Below are 7,558 nucleotides of genomic sequence, written 5' to 3' on the forward strand. Positions count from 1 at the left end.
ACTCAGACAAGACAATGCATATCAGCAACAATTTAGGGTCACATATGTGGTATTGTTTAAAAAAAAAGCATATTCCTAACAACCTGTGAGTTTGACTGCACAGTAAAACACTGTAAATATGTCCTGTTTAGCTCATAAAGATCCAGTACTACTTTTGAGGCAGTTCCCAAATGAATTTTTGTCTATATTTAACCTTTCTTAAGTGATTTATCACCATGGTTGTAATTTATCTTCCTTATTTAGTGTTCTTTCAGTGTAAATCATGTATTTTGCTATATTTAATTCACTGATAATGTAGATTTTCATTCAAGCTCAGAGTAAAGTTGAGGTTTTTATATCAAAAACAGAAAACTTAAGAAAAAGTGACGTTTTCAGCAAAGATATCGATAACTGAACATAAAAACAAGTGTCTCCATCCACTGTCATTGATCCAACTCCATGGATTTTACTGATGAATCAATGTTGTAGAAGATGACTGTGTTTCCACGGCAACTACGGAACCTCTGAACATCCAAATGGGTCACATCTGATGACCATGAAAAATGACAACCTGTATTTTACACCAATTATTTACATGTATTGATAGGATCAGTGGATCAGAAGTTATTAAACATTTTAGATCAGTAGATGGTTTTGGTCGTCGGTGGACGTTATTATATTATCCTCTGTATTTTGTGTTTTTTTCAGTGAAAATCATGCATTTTCCTGAATCTAATTTACTGATCATGTAGATGTTCATAAAAACTCAGATTAATGTTGAGTTTTATATTAGAAACAGAGAAAACTTAGGAAAAAGGGATTTTTTTTTTTTCCAGCAACAGTGTCAATAACTGAACATAAAACTTGAAACTGTTTTATTTTTGCTTTATTGAGTCAGTTCTCACGCTTTCTTTAATTTGCTGGTTTGGATCACTGTCTTTTAGAAACTGGAACTGACTGCAAATTACGGTAAAGATATGCAGGAAAATTACAAGTACAGTTTTGCATGACCAAGAGCAGAGAATTCAGGCATAAATAAAAAGAATATAACAACATGGAGTTAATTTTCTTTAATAGACACTTAGTGGCTTTAAAAACAGCTGTAGTTAAAAGTCTGAGTAAAAGGTAGAGAAAGTGATTAACATGAGTTAATAAAGTACTTCATATGTGATTTTGTCCATAAATACAGTATCATGACAAGGTCAGACTGAAGGTGTCATCATGAAAAAGCCCACGGCGCCCTCTGGTGGCAGAGTATGGTATGAGCTCAGTACAATAATGTAAAGTGTAGGGGTACAACCGTGTTTATTTCCGACTTCATCTCAGTTAATAGAAAGCAGCTGTGGCCGCGGCCTCCCCACGCTGTCCCTCCACGGCACACGAGGAGACACGTGAGGATGCCTTCAGGTTCTGCAAAAAAGAAAATGAACTCAGTGATGGAGATTTTACCCTTTAGAATAGACTCTCTGTTGTTCTTTTGTTGAGTTTATGTTAAATAGACATTTTACAAAAGAGGATAATAAAATCAAATTGCAGCTTTTTACAAATCTTTTTTTTTTTTTTTTTTTTTTTTTTTTATAACACAATCATTAATTATTATTTTGTATCATATAAATGTATTATTCTATCACAAATATACAAATGTTTGATAAGTTTTGTGGTAAAACTCAGGCGTAATATAAAAATAATGTTAATTTTCTCCCCTATTATCTGTCTTTTAGAAACAGGTTTGTAATTCTTTCCAAATAACTTAACTGAATGAAGCCAATAACATGAACTGATGTTGTCTGTCTTTTTCTTTGCAGAGATTGTTAATGGACTGTTGTTTTAAAGCCTATCATCTGTGGCCAATGTTCTACTTCTGTCAACTTTTATATGAGAATATTTGACATTTCAGCCCTCAAAGACCCAAACGACCACCGGTGATCAAAAGCATCTACTGATCTAAAATGGTTAATAACTTATGAACCACTTAATCTATCAATATGTTGAAATAATTGGTGCGGAATGTAACTTCACAGCTTTTCATGGTCATCAGATATAATCCATTTGGTTGTTCAGAGGCTCTGTAGTTAATATGGAAACACAGTCATCTTCTGCAACATTGATTCACCAGTAAAACTCTTAGAAAAGCTTGTTTTAAAATAGAACAGTCTAAAATCTAATTTATTTATCTATTTTATTTATCTATTTTTTCTTTTTGAGAACTTCCATGCTTTGTAGCATTTTTGATACTTTTCATTTATGTATAAAAGCCCTGTTTGTTAACACTAAGCAACATTGTGTGATTGTCATGTACCAAGTGAAAACTCCAATAACAACTTGAATTATATTTTTAAAAAAAAGCATCTTATAGCTAGACACTGGAAAAGTGTTGATTGTCCATCGTTGAATTCATGGATTGCTGAACTCTCATCCTGCATAGCTGTTGAAAGGCTCACATACACAATTAAGTGAAAAATTCTTATCTTCCACAAGATATGGAATTCATTTCTAACATTTTTAGAATCAAGACCTGATGTCCTATCATTATAACATACAAAGTGAGACCATACCCTGTTTTTTTTTTTTTTTTTTTAGTTAAATTATGTTTGATTATATCAGATATACAAAAATGGATGTTGAGTAGTATTCAAATCACTAGTACTTCTATTGTCTGTCAGTTATTATGTTGTTATGTTGTTTACTTTTATAGCTGTTTAAAAATTCAGAGGTGTGTGTGTGTGTGTGTGTGTGTGTGTGTGTGTGTGTGTGTGTGTGTGTGTGTGTGTGTGTGGGTGTTCTGGGGATTTGTGTTCAAGGGAGACCCACACAATGTTTCAATTCATGTCAGAAAATATATGTAATGTGTCAAAACCTTAATAAAGATATGCGTTTAAAAAAAAAAAAAAAAGCTTGTTTGTGTTTTCAGTGTTTATTGTTATTGGTATATTCTGCTGATCATGACACTTGCATCATCAGTATATTAAATATGGGAAGGTTATTACTGAAAAATGCACAACGCAGAGGATAATAGTATATTAAATGGTGATAAAGGTTAAATATAGAGATAAATGAATTTGGAAGTCACCATAAAAATAGCTATATGTCTTTAAGGGCTAAAGATGTAGTTTGTAATCTGCCAGTTTGCAAATATCTACAAGGCAAAATTGTAAAAAAAAAAAACCAAAAACTGAGTGGAGTGTGGAGCTAACATTGTCCTGGAATTTAATGGAGTAGAAGCAGCATAATATTAAATGAGCTTACAATACTTGAGCATGTAGTAAATTCACCATGTAGAAGAGTCAGTGTGTACCCAAAGCCCACATCAGCCTGAGGGACACGTGCCAAATGGGAAACATAAAGGCTCACAGAGGGCACTTGAAAGCAGCATTCTTGGAAAACATTTTTAGAAGGAGGTTCATGAGGGAAAACTAAATCCAGTAGCCTCCTCCAGACTCCAGAGTCTCAACTAACTCATGTCAAAGTTTTCTGTAGTTTGGTTGTGAAATGAGTTTCCAGGAACCAGACGCAGAACAAAATGATCCATGATTATGACCACATCATTTAGAGCTGAGCCAAACACACCAAAACAATTCAGAGAGGTCCGGAGGTGACTACATGTACTGGAAACTGATCCATTTATTGAGAAATACACACATACTATTGTTTTCAACACTGGCTGGCTCATTTCTAAGTTAAATTGAATGATTTACAAGCAACAGCCTCAAAAACCCTTAGTTTACCCATAATCAAAACAAATCCAAACCCAACCCTTACCCTTATATTAAACTAATCTAACCTCAAAACGAGATCTGCACATAAAATCTCCTTTTTATCAGAATTGGGACTTGGAGCTGAGTTTCATCACGTGACATATTTACATCCTCATAACATAAACATATGATCATAAACAAAGCCTACATTTCCCATCCACACATGTAATTGTAAACACACTTTTGCACAATACTGTACTTTCCAAAGGAGGGGGGGGGGCAAGAAAAGAAACGCAGTGAGTGTCGTGGGAGGAGTTTGAGACTACAACTGGCTCCCCACGTCGGATCATAACAGTCAAAGAGACCGTGGATCCAAACTCAAGCGGATGAATGGAAAGTGACGCACTGTATTTCTATTATTTTGGCCGATAATGTGAGAAATCTACCGCATATTTGTCACGTTTGACCATGAACCCAGCAGAGGGAACCCAGCAGATCGGACTTGCAGCGACTTTTTGCAACTTTTCCTCGGGTTTGGATAATCTGAGATGAAAGTTTGACGCATTTCACCAAGAACGAACAGGTATGCAGAGACTTCACCCTCTATGGCTCCTGCAAACTTAAACTAAGGTGTAGAAGTTGTTTTATTATTGGATGGACTGCATGATCACGCACTGCAAACATCCACAAGTCCTTTCAGATTCTCTTCTTTTTTTTATGTTTAATATTGAAAGTGTTAATGAAAAGACATTTTTTCAGTATGCACAGCATGTACTAAAGCATGCATCTGGAACACGACTGATATATGGTTTAAGAAATACCTGCACGAGTGCATTTTTGCACTTAGTTTCCAGCTATTGATCAACTTCTACTGTGTCTGCAGAACTCCACTCCTGTATTTTTACTGAGGGATTTCTGCAACTTCTACAGTCGTGGAAAAAATATTAGACCATCAAAAGTCATCAAAAATAATGGTTATGCAATCCAGTACTAACTCCTGTGTGTATCATGTGACTAAAACAGACAGAAAAGAAAACATGGAATGACTAAAAGCACTGTTTTTGTCAGTACAATGCCATAGATATTGATGTAAGAACTGAAGTGATTTTGGTTATTATCAAGAAACATGGACATTGTCTAGATATCAGCTCTGAAATTAAACTCTTATGAGCTATTTTTGTTATTATCATTATATTTATCCAAACAAATGCACCTTCAGTTGTACCAAACATTAAAATGAACAAGAAATTGAAGAAAACAAGGGTGTTCTAAAAATTTTTCCCACAACTTCTATACTTAATAATAACTGTTTACTTAGGGTATCTTTGAGAAAATCTGTTGCTGCTATGTTGACCAGGGATTCCTATCTCAATGGGACCTTTCTGAATAAATACAGGATCATTTACAACAGGGGTGTCAAAGCCATTTGAGTTCAGGGGCCACATTCAGCCCAATATGATCTGAAGTGGGCCAGACCAGTAAAATAATAATAGTGATAAAACAAAAATGACATAATCAAAATGTTTACAACATGATCAACCTAAAATATCTTAAGAAATATAAGTGCAATTTTAACAACATTATGCTTCAGTTTATCATTTACAAATATGAACAAGAAAAGCACTCGGAGAGCGCAGACCTCTGCCAAGGCAGATCACCCCCCCCGATCACCAACAAAATTTAATTATTTGTTCCTTGTGCCAGTATCAACATTTCCTGAAATTTTCATCCAAATCCGTCCATAACTTGAGTTATCTTGCACACGGACAGACAGACACACAGACAAACCTACGCCGGCTAAAACATAATCTCCTTGCTAACAAACACACAAAGCAAAGTGATCACAATACCTCCTGACAGAGGTAATTACAACTTACAGATCACAGTGGATCTAAAAATACACCAAACATTTAGTAACAGACAGATTATTGTTAAAATTTCACTTACTTCTTTTAAAGATATTTCAGGTTATTCACATTTTTTGTTAAAGGGTAGTTTCTAAATGTAAATATTTTCATGGAATTTGGCTTTTTTACACTAAAACAAAGAGAAAAATCTGTAGTTGTTGTTATTTATAGGTTATTATAAAAGTATTTTACTGATCTAATGCACTTGGGATCATATTGAGCTGAATGTGGAACCTGTACTAAAATGATTTTTAATGTCCTTGATTGTTAATATCTTCAGTGTAATTTTTGCATTTCACAAATTCATCCCACAGACCAGACTGAACCCATTGGTGGGCAGATTTTGGCCCACGGGCCGTATGTTTGACACCTGTGATTTACAACATAAATTATCTTATGTGTATAATTTCTATTATTATACCAGAGTTTATCAGTTTATACCTGTTGTTTTGACATTTGTGTTTATGTGTCCATCTAAATCAAAACTGTTTGAGTTCTTTATCATTAACACATAAAGACCCAGTGCTACTTTGTGGCAGTTCTCAAAATAATTTTTCTCTCTATTTAACCTGTGATTTATCAATATTTATATAATATTATCTCCTTTATTTTGCATTTTTTCATTGAAGCTCAAGTAATATCCTATATTTAATTTACCGGTTGTTAGATGTTTATCAAAGGTCAGATTAAAGTTGATGATTATCATATCAAAAACAAAGGAAACTGAAGAAAAAGTTACTTTTTCAGCAAAGATATCAATAGGTGAACACAAATCAAGTGTCTCCATCCACTGTCATTGATCCAACTCCTGGGGTTTTACTGGTGAATCAGTGTTGTAGAAGATGACGGTGTTTCCACGTTCAATACGAAGCCTCTGAACGTCCAATTGGGTCATATCTGATGACCATGAAAAGATGACAAACTGTATTTTACACCAATTATTTACATGGATTGATAGGATTAGTGGATCAACAGGTATTAAACAGTTTAGATCAGTGATGGTTTTGGTCGACGATGACTGTTTTGGTCTTTATGGGTTAAGGTAAAAATGAAAAATTGAGTTTTACTTAGCAAAGACTCCAGTAAGTGATTTCTACCCTGACGAGAGCTGCTTAAAGACTAAAGATGCTGTTGTCTTTTTGGTGGAGATCTCAGGTGGTCAGCATGTCCCTGTGGATGATCCTTCCTCTCAGTCTGCCTGTCTTCATCATCACAGGACTATGGGTTGTGTAAGTAACTCAGTTCATTAAGAAAAATAACCTGTCGTGTAGGAAAACTGCAAGATAAACGCTCATGTGTCTGTACATTACCGGGTCAGACTGAGCCACAGTGCATTTCATGAATGTACAGACGTGTCCTTTTTGGAAGGAGACACTAATGGCCTGCTGTTTTTTCTGAGTAGGAGTACAGTCATCCTTGAATTCCACCTAGTCTGTCTGGTCTGTGTGACCCTGCATTTTCCCCTTTTTAACTGTCACTTAACCACACACTGCAGTTACGTCTGCCGCTCTTCACATGATAACAACCTGCTTCAAGAGCGGCTTTTATGTTGGAAATGAGCTGGCAGAGTCATTCTGGTGAGGGCCTTTCAGCATCTGTCCCAGTGCCGGTGGAAGCCAGCAGGTGGTGGGACTGCTTTAGTGCCATTCATTAACTATCATAAATGGCATCTGGAACAGTCTTTGTTGTGAAGTGTAACAGAGATTTTATTGGTTCATTTTTGCAATCCAGTGACTGAGCTCAATGTAAAGCAGATTTGATACTAAACTTCATTCTGTTTTAACCTCCTGAGACCCAGGAAATGTCAGCAAAGTACAAGCTTTTTTGTTTTTTATTAGATAAGTGCCATATTGGAAACATCATGATGCAACAGTTTTTCAGATGCAGTTTTTAAAATTTTTGGAATGTCTTTTGTGGTAAACACTGCTCTTTTCTTTTCTTTTTTTTGTATAAACTCTTGTCCACAAATGTGGACAG

The 7,558-nt window shown here is 35.1% G+C and overlaps 1 long non-coding RNA gene across 1 annotated transcript in view; it reads left to right on the top strand.

Annotated features, from left to right (window-relative positions):
- The first annotated feature begins 4,062 nt into the window (after positions 1-4,062).
- The window catches only part of LOC115410388 (uncharacterized), a 6,778-nt gene continuing 3,282 nt past the window's right edge, over positions 4,063-7,558 (top strand). The window contains exons 1-2 of the long non-coding RNA XR_003934088.1: positions 4,063-4,257; positions 6,730-6,810. This is a non-coding gene — a long non-coding RNA (uncharacterized LOC115410388). The remainder of the gene's footprint in view (positions 4,258-6,729; positions 6,811-7,558) is intronic.

This window comes from Sphaeramia orbicularis, chromosome 19 (assembly GCF_902148855.1).
Source record: "Sphaeramia orbicularis chromosome 19, fSphaOr1.1, whole genome shotgun sequence".
Classification (NCBI taxonomy): domain Eukaryota; kingdom Metazoa; phylum Chordata; class Actinopteri; order Kurtiformes; family Apogonidae; genus Sphaeramia; species Sphaeramia orbicularis.